The following is a 21478-nucleotide window of genomic DNA, read 5'->3' on the forward strand; positions in this document are numbered from 1 at the left end:
ATCCCACCCGGGCTTACCCTGCAATAAATAAGTAAGTAAACAGCAAGGATGAATGCAACAGAGGCTAGCCATTTGTATACGATCCAATTGTCCTTGACAGTCCCAGTTCTCTGGTACTTGTCTGTGGTAAAGCACAGTTTTTCTCCTATTTTGCTGTAGGTGCATTCTAGGGAGTGCCTTGTTAAAATTGTTAATGTGTAGTGCTAGAATTATGTTGCTTCTGGTTTCAGCCTCTTCCTCAGGTATCTACAAGTTAAATAGCATAGGGCTAATATATCTCATCTTTAATGCACATGCATGCAGATGCATGCCCATAAACACAAAATGTAACATGTAGTGCCACGTACCATTTTGTACACTGTTGCTGATAAGGCTTATTTTGAAGTGCTGGTGATAAATCATATTACAATTGGGCATTTCATTCTTAATGAGAAGAATTTTGCTTTTACATCTGTGAAGGGCCAGCTATTGCAAGGCAAATCAATATAATACAGAGTGGGTTAACTTGAGCGTTCAAGTGATGTACAATGGGGGTGGCGTGTGGGAGAACTCTTGGCAGTGAGAATATGGTATTATGAGTACATTTTTCACCTGCAAAATGTAGCCATCACAAAATGTGAGATTGTACAACATCTATACTGCCTGCATGCTGTTGAAGTTTAGGCATGAACCTTAACTTGCAATTTCAGTCCTTTTTAAGAGTAAGAGTAAATTGGTAAGATTCTAAAATGACAAATCACTTTATACAGAAAATGTACAATTATCCTTCATCTGGATGAATGCCTTGGTTTCTCAGTTCCTTGGAATAGACACAGGGAGTCTATGCAAATGAAGGTATCATGAAACTAAAGCTTACAGTCCATGTTACAAGTACCCAACTAGCAACCAATATCATCCCCATAACAACAGAGAGTTGGAATGAACACATTATTACTAGATTTTTCAAGAGAAAAGTTTAAAACAAGGCAAAGGGGGGGGGAGGAGGAAGGCATTAAGGCGACAATCCTAAATTACTCCTATTTACTAAGGAATAAGAACCACTGGATTCTGTGGGACTTACTTCTGAATAAGCATGCTAGTTATTGCATTACATATCCAACAGAGGGGGGGCAAATATCCCACAATAATAGACAAACATGCACCATTTTGCAATTTGTGACATATTACAGATTTGAGTGGATGGTAATTCATAACTGTAATCCTTTGCATTTTGACAAAGCCTATTGGCTTTTGCCACATTGTTTTAAATGACATTTTAAAAAAGTTATCTGCCTGAACACTCCAAGAGAGAGGTGAAAGATACTGCAAAATTTTCATCAGGTCACAGGGCAGACTGAGTAATTCTTTCATTTCAGGAGGGTTTATTTTTTGACCCACATCGTATGGCTTTTGTTACTAGGAGACCACGGTCCTAATAAAAGTGCCTAGATGAATGTGATACTGTGTCCTCTGCTTCACTGCCAACATTACTCCCTTCCGTGTAGAGATCTGAGGTGCACAGAGAACTCGGTGCATACCACTGTGCTGATGGGATATGATGGGGTTTGTAACACACACCACCGTTGATGTTTTCTCCCTTTCATCTTATCATTCCCCTTAATGGTCAAAAGGAGAGGTGAATACATTTCATTGTGTAACATTTAACTTCTCAGTAGTCTGTCAATCATTCTAAAATGCGGGAGAATTTTAGATTCTATGGTATTTTTTTCTTCTTTTCAAGCAGCAATAATTTTATTTTTTTTTGCAATATTCACTTCCATTACATGGGAACTATTACAACAAACAATACAATACACAGTAGTTATGATCCACATGTAGTTAACATATAAAGTTTTCTTCCTTACTGCAGCAATTAATCCCATTTAAATGCCAGTTTTGTTAGAAATAAATTAGATGCAATTTCACTTCAGTTTAAAACATTAACTTTACATTGCCCTAACATTAAACGGTGAAACATACAAATTAACATAACTGAGGCTGAAATGTTTCGATTTGGCACTTAAAATAACCAACACCCTAAAACAATAATAGCCTGAATGTAATGTAGACTCAATTTACAAACACTTAAGATTTATCACACCCTAATCTTTTATTTCACTCTCATTGTTTGACTAGGGTTTTTTGGAGACCAGGGATCAAACATGAAGCTCATTGGATAAGCTTGGACCAGCCACCATTTCTCAGTCTAACATACCTCACAAGTTACAGATAGGTAGCCGTGTTGGTTTGCCATAGTCAAAATAAAAAAATTCCTTCCAGTAGCACCTTAAAGACCAACTAAGTTAGTTCTTGGTATGAGCTTTCGTGTGCATGCAGTGTATCTGAAGAAGTGTGCATGCACACGAAAGCTCATACCAAGAACTAACTTAGTTGGTCTTTAAGGTGCTACTGGAAGGAATTTTTTTATACCTCACAAGGTTGTTGTGATGACAAAAATGGGAGGGACAGAACCATATATCTCATCTTGAAGCCCTTACAGATGGAATATAAGTGTAAGAAATAAATAGTGATTAAAACATTGATCTTTTTTCATTCATTTATTATATTGTTCTAGCGGTTCTCTCTCTACAATTTACACATATATCATCATTTCAATGAACCATTTCCTCATATATAACCATTTATGTTGATATATTGCCCTCACATTTTTTGTATATTCAGCCTTTCCCATTTCCACATATATATTTTTGCCAGGTTAGGAAACAAATTCTGCTTAAAAGCAATCCTCGCTTGCTTCCACTTTCCACTTCCCCTCCCTCATTGTTAAGCAGCAGCCAAGGAGAATCCGTGTACCTCCTTGTTGTCATGGCCAAGTGGCAAATCTAAGAAAGCCTTGTAAAGGGCAGGCATTGCAAAGCTGCACTGCAGGCTGATCACCTCGCCCACCCGGCCCCTGGAGTAGCAAAGTGGGTTCCCCACTTCAGGCATGCTTTAGTCAAGAGGGAGAGTATGCTAGCTCTGCCTCCCCAGGTCACCATTTTGATCACTTACCCTAATTTGGAGAGCACCCTAAGTTGGAGGGAAGCAAAGAACATGGTTTACTTGTGGAGGCTCCCCAGTTCAGAAGATTGCCTTTCAGCTTATGGAGGGAAACTGGAACAATGATGGGGGTAGGTGAAACTATGACACTCTTTTCCCTGTGGTGTTTACTTTGCAAGACTAGGTAATGCCTGAAGTAGGGCAATAGTCTTCTAGAGAACAACCCTTGTCCTGTGTGAATCAGGCTTTCCATAGTTTCTGTATGTTGACGGCAGCTGGGAAGCACACAAGTCCCCTACCCCACTCCAAGGCTTATTTGTTTGGTAAGACATCCCCAAAGAAATATCAGTTTTGTCGCTTAAAGCTCTAATTTCTCTGCATTAAGAACAGGCAGCTTCTCACCCCTGACACTCATGGGCTTCTGACGCTGCAGCTAGATCCCTTTCCCACAGAAAGTTAGCATCACATGCCACATACTTCTCAGACAATGCCTCTGCTGTCCAGCAGTTTTCCCTCAGCAACCATGTGTAGCTGCATATATCATTACCTGCACAGGACCTTGGTGGGAGCAGAGGGACAGCTACCCTCCCAGAAAATTTTGCTGCTATGAAAGTCTAAAAGTGCAACTAGAGCTTGATCTCTGCAAATTCTCAAGAGCACAGACAACTACAAACTCAAATTTAGTACATTAGCAGTGAAACATTTCACATGTGATTGAATGTCATGTGGGATATGCTCAGAGATCACCTGAGTGGGAGATTCTGCTCCCCATTTGTCTGTGAGAGCCACATTGCTAATTGCTGCAGTTTATGAAAATACTTGCTGCTCCAGATGATCACTTGTTATCTCTGCTTCCTTGATTAGAAAATTGATTAACGAGCCCTGACTTTGTAAGTGTTTATACTAAAACCTCTAGATTTTTCAATAAACCCCATACGGCTTAGCTTACACAGCTGTCAATTCAGGTTGCTGTTCAGTTGCAACAGTATAAGCAGCAATTACTTTTGGCTAGGGACGCGGGTGGCGCTGTGGGTAAAAACTCAGTGCCTAGGGCTTGCTGATCGCATGGTCGGCGGTTCGAATCCCCGAGGCGTGGTGAGCTCCCGTCTTTCGGTCCCAGCTCCTGCCCACCTAGCAGTTCGAAAGCACCCCTAAGTGCAAGTAGATAAATAGGTATCGCTTTATAGCAGGAAGGTAAACGGCGTTTCCATGTGCTGCGCTGGTGCTGGCTCGCCAGAGCAGCTTTGTCACGCTGGCCACGTGACCCGGAAGTGTCTCCAGACAGCGCTGGCCCCCGGCCTCTTAAGTGAGATGGGCACACAACCCTAGAGTTGGACACGACTGGCCCGTACGGGCAGGGGTACCTTTACCTTTACCTTACTTTTGGCTAGACCAAGAATGCTGAGATTATACCACAGATTTATACACAGAACTTTTATCTTTATGGGAAATGGCAAGATACTCAGTTGCCTGTTAATTTAGCATCCTGATTCTGCTCCTGGGTGGCTGGCTGCCCTCTCCCATATCAATATGCTGCAGCAGTTAGCAACCATTCACTTGCTTGGTGCTCAGAGGCACACACTCGCTGCCTCCATTGTCACCTTCCAATTGTCACCAGTAACAATGAGAATTCTCTCTTCCATTGGTCACCCACTGTGGCAACCAGTGATTCCTACTGGCAAAATGGTACATCAACCACCACTGCATGTTTGAACAAGAAGGGCTGGGAGTTTTTTGTAAAACATATTGCTACGATGGAAGGAGAGTACAAAAACAGCCCCACCATATGTGTGTGTTTGTACACACATGGGGCCACATTCTCTTCCAGGGCCAAATGCCAGCAATGGGCGAGGTAAGAGCCAAAAGTGAGTGAGGCTAACCACACCATAGATTCACACACACACACACACACACACACACACACACACTATCTATCTATCCACATCCATCTATTTCACCCCCCTTTCCCCACCTCTCTCCCCAGCAATAAATGAGCATCCCTCACAGAGGCACAAAGAAAAAGAAACTACCAAAGGAACTGGAGCTACTAAACAGCTTTCTGCCAGCCCAACTGATCCGTCCTTGTTTAATTCCTCATGGAATTCAATTTCACAATCTCTCAGGAGAAACAGTCAATGATTGAAGAAGGGTTGCTGCCAGATTCGTAAAATAATCTTTAACAAACTCAGCTTATTTAAAACTTAATAACCTGCTTTACCCCCTCTAAAATTGTGAACAACCATCACTAATCGATAACAATACTCAAGTGAAAGTGACAATCATTTTTTAGAATCCAACATCTAAAGCATTAAATGAATGGTCAAAATTTGGTTCTTGCAGTTGTCCATTCTGCCCATGCCGTACAAATCCACAGAAAGGCGGAAAGGAGCCACTCCTTTCTCACACCTCCTAAGTCTGAGTGAAGCGTAAATAAACCTGATGAAGTTAATTGCTTCCTAAAGGAAAAAAACACAGAAAGACTTTCAAAGCGTGATAAATGTGGTTCGAATTGGCATTTTGTATCTGGGAGGGAAATGCTTTGGAATGCAGTATCTGTGTTCAAACCATCTCTCCTTTGAGAGTTCGTGAAGCCCTTTCCAAACAACAGTTGGGTGGGGGGAGGCTGAATGTGGGGGGGAGGGAGGTTGCAGCAACATGTCTTACATCTTCACTAGATTCTGTAAACCCCAAGTGTACAAAGTGTGCATGCACAGACTTGTCTTCACAATCAGGAACCTTGGTATTTGCAAATTCCTGATCACACGGACAGCTTTACATGGATAGGTTCGGCCTAAAGTCCAGTGAACATTTGTAGGTCAGGGTGGGACCAACTGCTGTTATACCACCCCCAGGCCTAGGCACATTCTGGCACTCGTGAATTGTCCTCTGAAAAGGGCCTCTGTCTTCACCTGAAAATTGCCGTATTTGATATGCAGTCCACAAGCATTGAAAAGGGAGTTTTCCCATTGACTTAATGTGAATTTAAACCCTTAGGGATTCTCACAGAAAATTAAAAAACCTGAATGTGCTCTGACCTGTATAATGAAAAGCTTATACTTGCAAATTGCCAATTATCCCTAATATTTTCTTTAACAAATTCATAGAGATTTCATTAACATTCACTGTCAATTGATTCCGGGGCTATCGTGACCCTCAAATCTTTTATGGTAAAGGCCAGATACTAGGGGAAAACTGTTAAAAATATAGCTGATTAAATGATTGCAAAATGGTTAATGAAGCCCAGTGAGCGTAAAGAGATATCAATCAAGTGTCATCTGGGAGCCACTGATAGCATTTAGCCAATTTCTTTCATTTCATATTATTTTCATCTGTTTACTTTGATGTTTGACTCCTGCAAACTTCCAACAACAACAAGGAAAAACACCACAACTATATACTTGAGGCAAGGGCAGAGGTCATCAATCACCATTTCTACACCAAGTTACCTCCATTTAAATGCAAATGCTGGCCTTTCTTCTCAACCTTTAAACAATCATTTCATAGAAAAGCAGTTGCATGAGTAAATTTGGTGTGTGGCTATCTATGAGGTCGGTCTCTTGTCATTTGACCTCACTTTTGTAACACCATCTCATTTTAAATTCTTATGACATCGTAGGACTATACAGTATTTTTGCAGACAGGGCTTGGACAGTATAGCAGTAATTTATTTTAACTCTGTTTTATGCGCTTAATGTAGGTATAATAATAAAGTGACTGACACAATTTTTCTTAGATTGCTATTCATTGTGTACGTTTAACATTAAGTGGCAAAACTTACATGGCTGTTTTAAGTAAAATGGAAATACTGCATGTCAAGCACTTTGAACGATCAAAAAAGTGTATATATAGGACAATGATTCTTGTTGCATGGGAAATGTGACTGGATTTCCCAGCACTTTTACTTTTAAGAATGGCTGGGCGGTGTTCTAAATTTAATCTGAAAAATAGCCATGGGGTGGGGGTCTAATCCCTTCCCTGCATACAATATAAACAATCTAAATTCGCAAAATTCAGAAGCTGCTGTCAGCTGTCTGACACATACTCACACAACCAGCAGGGCTAACAATGGCTTCCAATAGGGTAAGGGAATTTAAATGAATACAAATGTATGGGTAGCAATGATTAAACACTGCTGTGTCGGTGCTGTCACTCTGATCAAATGAGAGGGGTTCGCACCACACTTTTAAAAATGTTAACTTTTTTATTTGAAATAAACCAGCATAGGGAGAGAAAAATACCCTTGCGTTCCAAAATACATAGACTTGCATCTTATGCTGCAGGAACACAGTTCCACTCTGTGACAGTTCTCCATCCTCTCCTCTCCCCATACACCCCAAATATTTCACCCCACCCTCTCTAGCATATTTTGAGGGGAAGCTGCATCAGAGAGGAGAAGAAGTCTGTTGGAAGAGCAGAATTGCAGTGCCAGTGTGGTGTAGTGGTTAAGAGCGGTAGAATCATAATCTGGTGAACCGGGTTCGATTCCCCTCTCCTCCACATGCAGCTGCTGGGTGACCTTGGGCCATTCACACTTCTCTGAAGTCTCTTAGCCCCACTCACCTCACAGAGTGTTTGTTGTGGAGGAGGAAGGGAAAGGAGAATGTTAGTCGCTGTGAGACTCCTTCAGGTAGCGATAAAGCGGGATATCAAATCCAAACTCTTCTACAAGCCATTGTTGTTGTTGGCATCCATCTGCCTTGAAAGACAGTAGGGTGCACCTCCTGGGATGAAGTCAAACCGCTGTGTTAGCAGCACTGAAGTGACCTCCCTGGGGAGCACACAACCAAGAGTCTATTATAAACTCTCTTCCACAACCCAGTTATTTCTCATAAAACTGCAGGTCCCCTTTTAATGCATTTCTACACTGGTCCCATCACCTCCCGGCAACTAGAAGGGGAAGAAATGGAGGCAGTGAGAGATTTTACTTTCTTGAGCACCATGATCACTGCACATGGTGACAGCAGTCACGAAATTAAAAGACGCCTGCTTCTTGGGAGAAAAGCAATGGCAACCCTAGACAGCATCTTAAAAAGCAGAGACATCACCTTGCCAACAAAGGCCCGTATAGTTAAAGCTATGGTTTTCCCAGTAGTGATGTATTGAAGTGAGAGCTGGACCATAAAGAAGGCTGATCGCTGAAGAACTGATGCTTTTGAATTATGGTGCTGGAGGAGACTCTTGAGAGTCCCATGGACTGCAAGAAGAGCAAACCTATCCCTTGTGAAGGAAATCAGTCCTGAGTGCTCACTGGAAGGACAGATTCTGAAGCTGAGGCTCCAAGACTTTGGAAGACCTCATGAGAAGAGAAGATTTCCTGGAAAAGACCCTGATGTTGGGAAAGATGGAGGGCACAAGGAGAAGGGGACGACAGAGGATGAGATGGTTGGGCAGAGTTCTCGAAGCTACCAGCATGAGTTTGACCAAACTGGCAGTGGAAGACAGGAGTGCCTGGCGTGCTCTGGTCCATGGGGTCACGAAGAGTCGGACACAACTAAACAACAACAACCCCACCCCACTCCAGAGCCCCAACCTCACATGAGATACAATTAACTAAACTGACAAATGTGCTATGGAAGAAGAAAGGAAAAGGAGAGAGAAAGAAAATGAAGGGGATAGATTTTCTGAGATGCTTCCTCAGCTGCCCCACCCTTAATTCTACAAAGTGGTTGAAAAACACTACCAGATACCTTCAAACCTATCCATATTCTCTCTTTTAATATAGGCCATTTCCCCCCCAAAAAAACATCAGGAATCTGTATCATGGACCTCCAACAAATGTGTATTCTGTTCCCTTCTCATACATTAAAGTGTAATTCTCTGCTTCTTTACTTCCACAAATGTTTCCAATCGGGCTTACTCTCTTATAAGTGTGTTTAGGATTGTACTCTTAATCTTGTTTGTTACAGAGAAAGGGATCAAGATTTTAATAAAGTTACATGTAATATCCAACAATTAGATTCTGACAACAATCCTAAATACTTTCCACATTCTGACTGTGTCAGAATCCTCGTCTCCATCACACAGCAAAATAACAAAACTGAAAGGATGATTATTCTATTATTATTAAGGTAAAGGACCCCTGGACAGTTAAGTCCAGTCAAAAGCGACTACAGGGTGCGGTGTTCATCTCGCTTTTCAGGCTGAGGGAGCTGGTGTTTGTCCACAGACAGCTTTCTGGGTTATGTGACCAGCATGACTAAACCGCTTCTGGCACAACGGAATGATGGAAACCAGAGCGCACGGAAATGCCATTTTACCTTCCCACCTATTTATCTACTCACACTGGTATGCTTTCAAACTGCTAGGTTGGCAGGAGCTGGGACAGAGCAACGGGAGCTCACCCTATCGCACGGATTTGAACCACCAACCTCCTGATCAGCAAGCCCAAGAAGCTCAGTGGTTTAGACCACAGCGCCACCCACGTCCCACCTTATTATTATTATTAACAAGGGCATTGTCTGTGTATGGCAGTTTTATGATCAGTATACATTTAATTTCAGGCAGCATACTACAAAGGTGAAAAAGTGCCAGTATTTAGAAACAACAAAGACATAACCTGGAAACCCTTTCATTTATAAAGACTGTTCATTTTAAAGCACAATCTTTCATTTTCCCTAAATGCTTGTCGTCTGCCAAGTTTTTACTCAATGTTAAATTCAGCATTGCATCCTATAAACATTTTACAGCCATTGCACCTGGTTTTTATATGCTAGGAATGTCTGCAAGGAGTCTGTTTCTCTTGCACGGAAAAGACCTATGCTACAAACCCACAGCCACAATTTCCTAAATAAAGGCAGAAAATCCTTATGGTTCTTTCTGCTTTACAAGCTCAGTTTGCATTATAAATGCACAAGGTCTGCCAAAGGGAAACTAGTTTGTACCATCACAACTGTAAGCAACTGGTAATTTGAATGCCCTCAATCAGGAAACTAGTGAAGCATTTCCCCAAAAAATGTTATGAAAAATAATTTCTGAAATTCATGTGCCAAAGTAGCACTTTCAGGTATGTAAAAAGCTGAGAACTTGATAAATGCTCAGCTCTGGCACCACCTTTCCAAAGGAAATTATATAACTCACCTCCTATCACCACCACCAGCAGAGTAGAAACAGTTTTAATTAGAATCCAGAATGTTTTTAGACCCTTTCTTACAGAGTAATGGGATGACAGAAATCAATTCCTTTATCTTCCCTTTTTAATCAAAATTCAAGTCCCTTTTGCCATGCTTTTGATGTGGTTCTGCATAAGTGATTCATTGGAAGTAAAATGGCAAATCCTCTGCTTTCAGGAGAACATTGTAATTCATAAAGTAGGCAAGGAGTAATTTAAGTATTTAAAACTTTCGTTGGAATGTGCTTTTCTGTGAAGCCTTGGAGATTTGAGCACATGGAATTTGTATTTTTAGTCCAAGGATTATACCATTTGAAACTTGACAATTAATTAAATGAATTGCTTACCCAATCAAGTATGGAGGCAGGGGTAACTTGCAATAGTAAAACATAATGAATAATGCAAGATGATTACAAGTCAGCTAGTGATGCTCAGCAGGGTCAAATCAAATTTTAAGGATGTCTCTTAAAGTTGTAATGAGCCATAGTGTCCTAATGAGAAGTTTTACTGAATCCTAACTAATCAAGCTGAAAACTTTTCAAGACTAAACCAGGGAGGAAACTGTGTACGAAACAGATTTTATTTACCATGTTAAATAACCAACTGGTTAACAAACTAGAAAATAAATCACAAAACTTAAACTAATTACTTGACTTCAGACACAACTGATAAAAGAGCTCTGAATCTGCTTTAAAGCTTCCACTTATACTGCCTGTAAATCTCTGTCTTGTATGTGTTGTGTTTGCTGCAAAAATGGAACTGAATTTTATGTGTGTGAAAAAAGAATGTGCAAGAAGACGCAAGTTCCTGGAAGTGAAGATTGCCAAGGGGGAGATTAATAAAACTCAGTATGACAATGCTGAATGCTTCACCGATTATTGATATAATGTGAAGACTCCTGGATGAGCTGAGATGCATAGAACTTCGAGAGAGATTGGATCAGAGATACTTCAGACTAAAGAATCCACAGGACCTGTGGGAAAAGATGTGGATTTACCTGTGCCTGAACATGGGACAGCAGCAGGTGATGAGTTGGGAGTAGACTGTCTGGAGGACTGACACAGACAAAGGATGCTGTTGTGAGGCCAGAAGAAATAAATGGATTTAAGAGACAATCGGAGAAGGCAGAGATGAAGATGAGAGAGAAAGGGAATGGTGCACAAACTGAAGTGAACACAGAAGAAAAAGTCCCTAAGCTCTTAGCGAATTGTTTGGAAAAAGAATGGAAATCATGGAAGGATTTCCCCCTTTTTCTGTAAACCAGGGTGAAAAACTGCTCACAAGAAATTTGACTGGAACCTATGGAACTGAGTATGATTTATCGAGGACACAACAAGCAAATAAGTATGGACTATTACACTATTAAGATTTGTTGGGACCCTTGGGGAGAAAATCATCATATTGGACTGGAGAAAGACTATTTTGGACACTTAATAATAATAGTTGAAGAGCTACTTTTGGACTTATTGAGTGGAAAGAGACGAATTTGAGATGTCCACAGACAGTTTTCCACACCATGTGGCCAGCAAGACTAAACTACTTCTGGAGCAACAGAACACCGTGACAGAAACCAGAGCACATGGAAATGCTGTTTACCTTCCTGCTGCAGTGGGACCTATTTATCTACTTGCACTGGTGTGCTTTCAAACCGCTAGGTTGGTAGAAGCTGGGACAGAGCAACGGGAGCTCACCCCATTGTGCAGATTTGAGCCACCAACCTTCCGATCAGCAAGTCCAAGAGGCTCAGTGGTTTAGACCATAGCACCACTCACTCCCAATATGATTTTATAATCTCTATAGTGAGTCAGGAGGGGGTCACCAAGCCAAACCATGGCTGTTTAACTGGGACCAGCTGTGACAAACTATATAAATTCCAGTGTTGTTGTAGATGTAAAGTCTGCTTGCTGATTTAACTTTTTTTATTTGTGACCCATTCTGGGAACTGCTTGGAGGTTGATGAAAATGTATGAAACAAGTAATAAATTAAATAAAAACTTGTTTAAACACATTAAATTCTGTTAGAGATTGTGCAAAATGGTATATTTTCTACAAAAACAACTCACAAAACAGATACTAATAAATACATATCAGAAGAAAGGTTTCAAACATACTGACTGGTAAAGACCAGGAAAGAGAATACTAAAGAAAAACAGTCAACTGGCAAAGGAAAGGCTAATGGAGATAAAAGAGGCATAGTAAACAATTTTTACAGCATTAAATGCAAATTCAAGCAACTGTTCTCAGTCATATCATTCTAAGGATGTTCTAAACAGCATGTCAAAGGAAAGAGAAAAAAGTAAACTATATCCAGATTCAGGCTCTGTTTATTAGTGAAGCTGCAGAATATACTCAGAAATGCACACAAAAATTGCAGGACTTTTAATACCATGCAGATTTACTGTAGAAAGGTCTACATCTCCCCAAAGCCTTGCTTAAAACTCCACACATTCACCAGCCAGTCCTGACAATAAATCAGGGTTTCTTTTTGTAATACCTATAAAACTATGTAAGAGATCACAGACTGACTCCACTTAGTAAAAAAAGAGTTCAGAAGCAAGAATAATTAGATGGAAGATCTTGAGCAATAGCTCGTTAGTGCAGGTTCATTTCCTTGTCACATTTTCAAGTTGAGAAAGAAGAAAGCAGGGATATTTCCTCATTTGTTCCTAAAGCTGCAATTTGCCTTTGGAATAAAGAGTTGCCAGGGCCAGTATGACAAGGCATTAAAAAAAAGCAGCCACTTGTTTTCTCCTGGTCTAGGTACCTGCAATCCAACAAACTACCCTAACAGAACAATGACCTGTTATTCATGAGGAGTGTGTCAATTGTTTGAGCTCCCTATCGAATTTCTAAGCCAGAGCAATTATGTGGAATTGGGGCTTCGATAGTTTGACAGCTTTTAGAAAACACCTTGTTAAGGGAAGAGATCCCACTGTGAAGAAGTCAAAAGAGGCCCTCTGGGATAGTAATCTGATCCTTTAAAGGTACTAAGGACAGAACTTTTATTTTATTTTATAAATTGTCACTCACAGCTGCAGCTGGAGAAAATTAGGAGAAATGATAACTGATGCCTGAGAAAGGAACTACTCTTCTATCCCTGTAAGAATGCCAAAACACGAACATTATGGTCAGTCATTATTTGCTAATGAAAGATTGGAGAAGGCCTTCTGTCTCCTTTCGGAATATGTTGCCGGTTTCTAGTCGGATCATACAAACATGTGCAACTATGCAGTGGCGTAGCGTGGGTTGTCAGCACCCGGGGCAAGGCAAGTAATTTGCACCCCCTAACCCATGGATTTGTGCCCCCTAACCCGTGGATTTGCGCCCCCTAACCCTAACCCCCAGATGTTGCACCCGGTGCGGCCGCCCCCCCTGCACCCCCCACGCTACGCCACTGCAACTATGTGCTCATCCACACTTGCCTTTTGCTCTGCACCTTCTAGGCACAGGTCTGTGTCCTTTAAAGCTGTGTGTGTGTGTGTGTGTGTGTGTGTGTGTGTGTGTGTGTGTGTTTGGGGGGTGGGTTCTCCTGCTCCTTACCACTGAATCAAAACCAACAGCAATTTGATTCGGTGTTAAAGAGCGAGTTTTCATGAGGCATATAAAAAGTACTCAGACATGGCGCTTTAAAGCATGGACCTGTGCCTAGAAAGGCAGCACAAAAGGAAGTTTGGATGAGCCCCGAGTCAATCTCTTCAAAGGCCACATAATACGTCAAAGTCAAAGTATAGGCTTTATTGCAATTCTATGCCTTAGTAACAAAGAAAGATCACATAAAATATGTCCTTAAGACAACTGAGCTACCTTTCAAACATTTTTCAAAATGATGAAAAGTCAGAATGATCCACCAAATTAATCAGACCGATGTACTTTGAAAGACAAAAAGCACACAAATAAGTATTTTATCCTTTCTAATGCTTAGATTCTAACACCCGTTCTTCAGAACTGCTTAATTTTTATTTTATTTTTTAAAAAGGAAACTTATTTCAGTTTTAGGAGAAAAATTGCATAGGCGTGTCCTTCATAAGTCAAGCTTTGTTGATATCCCTTTTTGTAGTTCAAATATCAGCCTGATTCATTTTTCTTTAGAGAAAACCCAGTCTTTGAAATGATAATACTTATGATTTATCTGGCTAGTTTTGTATGGCTCAGGTAGCTTAAGGGATTGACATTAAGATATTGAACGTTTCTTTTTGGGCCCTTTATTTTGGCTCTGACACAGGCTGTGAATTGCTGTTATAACACTGACTATTCAGGCAGGTGTGTATAAACCCGGTTGGCAACACCAGAGGACTGTGAAATTGGTTTGGCAATTGGACAGAGAGAGAGCCTTAAGTGATAAAAACTTCCCTTGATTGCCATCTCAAAGGGCTTCACAACCTAATGGGCACAGAAGAATCCAGAATATCCACACAACTTCCTAATTTCTCCGTGTCCCCCTCCCCGCCACATAAACTTTAAAGTGAGAGTTATTTAGCTATTATATACGCTGTACATTTTGAGACAGAGAGATTTGAAAAGCAAGTCTGGTAATTTAGCAGCTCTGAAAGGCAATCCAAATGTAATATGTTTTGATTGTACCAAAAAGATAAAACATACTTGAAAAGTAAAATTGATACATAAGTATACTTTACAAGCACAGAAACATACAGCAGGGTCAGTATGACCTGGCATAAGAGTGTTAAAAACCATGGCGTTAAGGGGCATGGGCAGACAAGGACTGTCATATCTCACAAGATATTGTCGCAGACAGGTGTGCAGTAGCCCTTCAAAAGGTAGTCTGTGACAGCAACTCTTAAGACACTTTTCTTCTAAAACTGCAATAGTTATTAATCAGTGAAACAGATGGCTTTCCAAAATGCTTACCAATGATATGACTGGTTGTAACTTCAAAACCTCCAAGTATCCAACAAATTAGTGGCTCCCTACTCCCTGAATCCTAGTGGATTCTTTTACCTTTCTATTAATATATTTTAGAAAGGTTTTATAGGAGCAAATTGCATATTGTGAACAAATAAGGTAAGTGTTCATTTTATCAAATTGTGAAGCAGAGAGTCTGGAGAACTGGAAACCGTTTCTCTGAACCACAAATCATTCCATCTTCTCTTAAAAGTACATTCCAGAGCTTTTCCTCTACAAGTTTTAGCCAAGAACGAACCTTGTTGACAGCTTGCTGTTAGAGAGAAGAGAGCTGAACCGCAAGCCTGGGTTCACATGGCATGTTAAGCCAAACTTTAGCCTAGGCTAATGTGGCATGGGAGCAAGAGAGACTGTGGAGCAGCACAGTGGCTGTGAACTCCTCTCATCAACATTCACATGGTCCCAATAAACCAGAGTTTGGCTTACTATGATGTGAGAACAAGGCAGCATTGCAAGTTAATCACCAAAGAAACCTAAAAGGGCTGAGCCTAGGGTTCCAACTCAGAGGATTTTTCTAAATACAGTCGTACCTCGGGTTAAGTACTTAATTTGTTCCGGAGGTCCGTTCTTAACCTGAAACTGTTCCTAACCTGAAGCACCACTTTAGCTAATGGGGCCTCCTGCTGCTGCCGCACCGCCACCATGTGATATCTGTTCTCATCCTGAAGCAAAGTTCTTAACCTGAGGTAATATTTCTGGGTTAGCGGAGTCTGTAACCTGAAGCGCATGTTACCTGAAGTGTATGTAACCCGAGGTACCACTGTGTGTTGTAAGCCACATTGAGTTGTTTCTTTAAGTTGCAAAGGAATAAAAATACATTTAATGTGCAAAACAGCTCATCTTCATCCCAATGATCTTGCCTGAATTATTTCATTGCAGCAGGGGTGCTAGCCCCTGGGGGTCTTTGGGCCCCCAAATATTTTTGGGGTGGGGCACCCCCAAGTCCAAAAAGGGCAGAGGTGAAGTTCGGAAGCAAAGCATGGAACTGAGCCCAGCATAGCTCCAATGCCTGACTCTTTCTCCTCCTCCTCCCACAGTGGGGAAGGAGGGTTGAAGTAGCCTTCAGCTGGTGGCTCCGCCAGGAGGAGGTGGACGAAGTGGAGCCAGCTGGTTGCATGGCTGCACATTCAGCTCTGTCCCGGCTCATCCCAACATCATAACACCACACGCACAATCACCATTGCAAGTTGGCACCTCTGTTTTGAAGTGTGAGATATCTAAGATGCGGAGGACGTGGACCTCAGCCTCATCTCATTACAACTAATGGCAAAACCGACACCATTTCACATAGGAGTGGGTGCTGTCTTTCTGAAGTTTCATAACACAGTAAGGGAGTTTGAACGAGTGAAGGGGGTCACCCTGTAACCCTGCTGCAACACTCCTCCTGCATGCTTAGCAGCGGTATTGATTAGCCCTGTGCACATGTGCATGTAAAGCATCTCTGTGGGACAGGGGATCCTGTCTGGCCCAGGATCCCACTGCATGAAGCAGCTTTATGCCCATATGTTCACATGGCTGCCAATGTGTGGCTAATAACTGCAAGGGCAAAAAGCGCCATACAGTATGACCCCCTCACCCCTTCTTTATTTCCAGTACAGTATTAAAGGACACAAAAATCAAGATGCAGCGTTGCACAAAAATAGTTTTTAAAATCCTGCCACATCCAAAGACAACAAAACTAACTAATGGGTATGCACAAGATATGCTGAATTGACTTTGTCAAAGACTCCACTTTGATGTTATTTAATTTTCTTTAAAGTATATAAGTAAGCAGGACTGAGCCCTTAATTTGCTCCAGCTAACACTTAGAGGCTTCCATACATCCTATTGAAGTGTCACACTATTGTGAAACTGCTAAACTTTGCCGTATGAAATCTCAATTTGTAATTGAGTTACGCTTCCAGGAAATTTTACATACATTATATATACATTAGAAACAGGAGCTCAACCCAATCCTCTGGTGTTAGCATTCAAATATGAATATTTAAACCTGAGGGGACAACATCTATTAATTAGAATATATGCAGTAATACTTATTTCAGCTTAAGAATCTTACTGTCCCACAATCCTGATTTAGCTAGAGCTTTCAGAGCTCTGTTGTGTGTGGGCGGGGGGGGGGAGAGAGAGAGACTTCAAGTAGTAAGCAGCTGGAAGTGTGTTGCATTGCACATTGTGCTGAGCTCCTAAGGTTACCTGGAGATGATGGGAGTTGTAGTCCGAAATACCTGGGGCATATTACTTTAAATGCTGGTGTTGCTCTTCTCCCCTCCTGCTCTAAATATCCCTCTTCAAATCATCAATGCTAAATGTGTTATGGCCAGCTAGTTCTTTCTCCTTTTTCATACTCTCAAATGAGAGAAGGAGAGAGAGAGAGAGACAAGAAGGGAGGGAGATAGCAAATAACAGAAAGACAGTTCAAGGAAAGGAGACTCTGCAGAGTACGGTTTTTACCGAAAGTTTGTTTGGGGGAGCAGGATAGAGGGCAGTTTTGAAACTTGTGGTTCTTTAAAATGGTAGTTAACCCCCTGCTTCCTATTTCGAAGGCATGTCAGTCCTTTCTCTATTGCTCATGTCACTGATCTTGGCAGGCTCCTTGTGTGCAAATAGCTTTAGAAGAGGAGCATGTAAACAAACAGATTTATTATCCTTACAAACTGAAATGGGAGGAACAGTGAAATGGCAAATCTCAGCAGAGGAGCAGACTCAGCAGGCAGGAGACCAGACAGTTTAGACTGTAAACTATGTTTACTCAGAAGAAGGAAATCCAATTTACTTCAGGGGAACTTACTTCTGTCTGTTGTGAGCCTATGACAGATTGCCAGCTCGTCCATGAATGGAAGGAGCACTTCAGTTTGTGGAAGGACTACTCAGATTCCTGATCTTTATGTTATAGCATTTACAGTTTATTGTGGGGATGGGTAATTTGTGGTCCCTCCAGATGTTGCCACACTCTAACTACCATGATCCCTGGCCATTGGCCATGCTAGTTGGAGTGATGGGTGGTCAAGCCCAATAACATCTGGAGGGCCACAGGTTAGCCACCCTGATCTGATGGCACGTTATCAAAGAAAAAACAGCAATTCCCATGAAGGCTGGAAGCATCACTGAGGAAAGGCCACAGAACATAGGGTTCCCACTTGGGCATGGGGGGGGAGGGTCCTATATGAAAACTGGGGAAAGAGTAGTATTTGATTTTGCCCCTCTACCTGATGTCTTCATTTATTGCCATACTATATCAGTCAAATATGAAATGGGGGGGGGGGGAGGCAGCGGCCGAGGGAGATTAAAAAGTATTCTCTTTCATTTCCCATTGGCACCTATGGGAAGTTTTCTCCTAAGCATTCTAGCCACATGTGGAGGGAGCTACTGAACTCTTGCATTTACCCTAATTAGGGAATATGTGTATGAAACAAAGAATTCTATAATGGAAAGAATATGGCTGAAAGCAACATTTTCAACTTCCATCCCAGAAAATTTGCTTTGCTTTTTTTTTAAGGGGGTTGTTGCTTCCTTCATTGCTTATTCTTTATTTGAAACTATACCAACTGATTCTCCTATTATTGTATTTGTAACATATTTTTAATTGTAAGTTGCAGGTAGCATATTTATACCTGGATTTTGAGCATTTTGCTATTTGCTAATGTCCACTAAATCATCGATCTGGGTTGTATCTAAACAAACATTGGCAAAGGAGGATTACTAAAATAATGTGTGGTTGGGTTACAGTTGTAATTTAAAAACCTACGATGCATAGCTGTGTGTGTGTGTGTGTGTGTGTGTGTGTGTACACACACACACACACACACACACACACACACACACACACACATATTATACATATTTTAAAAGTCTAAGCGTCTTACAGCTCTGCATAAATTGTTGTAATGTAGTACCCAAATTCAGAGATCTGGATTAATGACCATGAATAACTGCAATTCATTTCAGCGATAATGATCTTTTTGTCACTACTGCTTATAGAATGTTTTTACAAGTCTGCCACATCAGCTAAGGGTGGAGATTTAGACCACAGGGTGATGTAAAGGACAACAGGATTCCAGTACCTTTAATGTGAGTGAAGAGGAGGAATTTGGGTACATGCAACTTGTCTAATTCTTGGGTAACATGCCAAAATTTCCTTTCGGAATCTTGCACTGAAAGCACAGGAGGTCTCTTCTCTTGTCTCCACACTGTCTCCCTGTTAAGACCTTGTGTCTAATCTCATTGGCTGGCTCCGAGCACAGCAAAATCTATATACCCCCACCCCCCAAACATTGCTAGCAACAACTGAACTGGAACAGAAGCCTGTGGGCAAGGAGGCTATGCGGGTGGGGGGGGGAGGCAAGTGGGGGACTGAATTTCACACACAGAATTGAATTTATCAGCTAGATCTTGGGTTGTCTCAGTTTCCTCTCTGTCCACTTAAACTACAAGGGACAAATGGCAACTCTAAAAAAAGGCATCTGTCAATTATTCTTCATTTCTCAATGAAGCCCAGGTGTTCGATGAAAGCCTGATCTTTTCAACAATTGCTGGCTGGCATCCTTTCCAGTGAAAGCACACCTGGAAAGGTTTCCTCTTAACCCTAGAACACTTGGACAGAAATATACAGCATCAACAAGACTTAATTTCAAGTGCAATTGCTATGGAAACAGTATGGGTGGTGAAAAGCAAAAAGGGGTTAGGAAAGAACAGTTGTTAAAAATAAAGACAAAGTTTTAAACACTTTGAAGGCATATCATTTAGACAAACGGGTGGGGGATGTTTTGGTTTTAGTTTCAGTTAATGATGTGTCTACACAACATGACATTTATTCAGCCGTTTAAAATGTGTTATTCCAGCTCTCAAATGCTCTTCCCTTAGATTTTCCACACTTGAATTTATTCATTTGTTGTATCATTCTTTGCATATCAAAACGCAATTTTCATCCATCAAAACACATAATAGAAAGATTGCTTTAAGGCCAGCACCCCCTTTAATGTAATTTAATTCCATTACCCGGTTTGTTCAAAGCATTTTGTTTCAGAATAGTGAGTAATGAAAAGCACTTCAGTCCATCTTGTCACTGAATTTTATTACTGCTTTCAATCCAGATCTTTGTCACTAGAAAAGAATAAGTTTGCAGCTAAACTTTGAAAGATGTGTCCTTCATATTAAAAAATTATATTAACGCGAGCTTTTAGAGTCTGTCATCCTTTCCACTAAAATGTTATTAATCTGAATGAATAGTTTGACCAGCAGAAATCCACACTGAGTTACTGACCTACTGAAATCAATGGAACTTAATTTAGTCTCCTTGATTTGAACATGCCTGCTCTAAATATGACTAACTCTGGTTACAACTCAGTGTCTGGATGCAACTCAGGCGTATGTTGTTCTTTGTTCTGCTTTTTTGCTTGCGGGGGGGGGGGAGGGAACTAGGGCCTATTTTGTCAGACATATGAAGCATTATCCATGGTTGGCAGAGAAATATAGCAGGACGCACACACATACACACATGTGTATAATGGCCATAATATGCTAGAGAGGAATGGGAAACCTATGACTCTCCTGATGTTGCTAGACTACAACTCCCATCATCACCCAGTATTGGCCATGCTTGCTGGGGCTGTTGAGAGTTAAGCTCTGGAGAGAAACAGCTTCCCCATCCCTGTGACATGTCTATGCACTGCTCAAATGTAGGGTAAATATAATAGAGGACTATTCCAGACATCTTCGCTTTTGACTTTAAGGTGCCTCTTAAAGACTGTTTTATGCCAATGGGCCTATGCAGTTGTTTAATTTCTTCTTGAGAAGCCAAGAAATGATTGCTCTGTATGGCTTTTAATGATTTTAAAAATACTTACAGTGGTGCCTCACAAGACGAAAAGAATCCGTTCTGTGATTCTCTTCGTCTAGCGGTTTTTTTGTCTTGCGAAGCAAGCCCATTGACGGATTAGCGCTATTAGCGGCTTTTAGCAGCTTATCTGCTGATCGGATCAGCTGATAAGCGGCTTAGCGGCTTAGAAAAGGGGGGGAGGGGAAAAACCAGCAGGAACTCGCAAGACATTGTCGTCTTGCGAAGCAAGCCCATAGGAGATTCGTTTTGCAAAGCACCTCCAAAACGGGAAACTCTTTCGTCTAGCGAATTTTCCGTCTTGCGAGGCATTCGTCTTGCGGGGCACCACTGTATATACTGCTGTGTACCACTCTAATAGTTGATTCAAGGGTAGGCTATAAATACATTTATAAACAAATTATAAAATAACACTTCTTGCATGAGTTTAATCAATGAAGTGCACAAAAACCAGCATCTTTAAGGTGTCAAGGCAACTTTGTAGTTTTCCGTTAACTGTCTATCACAACTGCTCATTTGGATTTCGACCAGAAGCACCAACCTACTGCAACTTCCATCAACCAAAGTCAGCATAGCTAGTGGTGATGAACGTTCTAGTTCAACAACATTTGGAAGGTGACAAGTCCATCATGCTCACA

The 21478-nt window shown here is 41.2% G+C and overlaps 1 protein-coding gene and 1 long non-coding RNA gene across 9 annotated transcripts in view; both read right to left on the reverse strand.

Moving 5' to 3' along the window:
• The window catches only part of MACROD2 (mono-ADP ribosylhydrolase 2), a 1043571-nt gene that overhangs the window by 697034 nt on the left and 325059 nt on the right, over positions 1–21478 (reverse strand). The gene's annotated exons all lie outside the window — the stretch shown is intronic.
• LOC309528327 lies at positions 44–4965 on the reverse strand. Of its 2 annotated transcripts, none has more exons than XR_014217665.1 (3): positions 4350–4965; positions 2410–3834; positions 44–691 (listed from the first exon to the last, which is right to left on the reverse strand). It is a non-coding gene; the product is annotated as an uncharacterized lncRNA (long non-coding RNA). The 2 variants fall into 2 exon arrangements; XR_014217666.1 differs by having other exon boundaries at positions 45–691; positions 4356–4965.

Source organism: Podarcis vaucheri (genome assembly GCF_965113315.1).
Source record: "Podarcis vaucheri genome assembly, chromosome: 3".
In the NCBI taxonomy this organism is placed as follows: Eukaryota; Metazoa; Chordata; class Lepidosauria; order Squamata; family Lacertidae; genus Podarcis; species Podarcis vaucheri.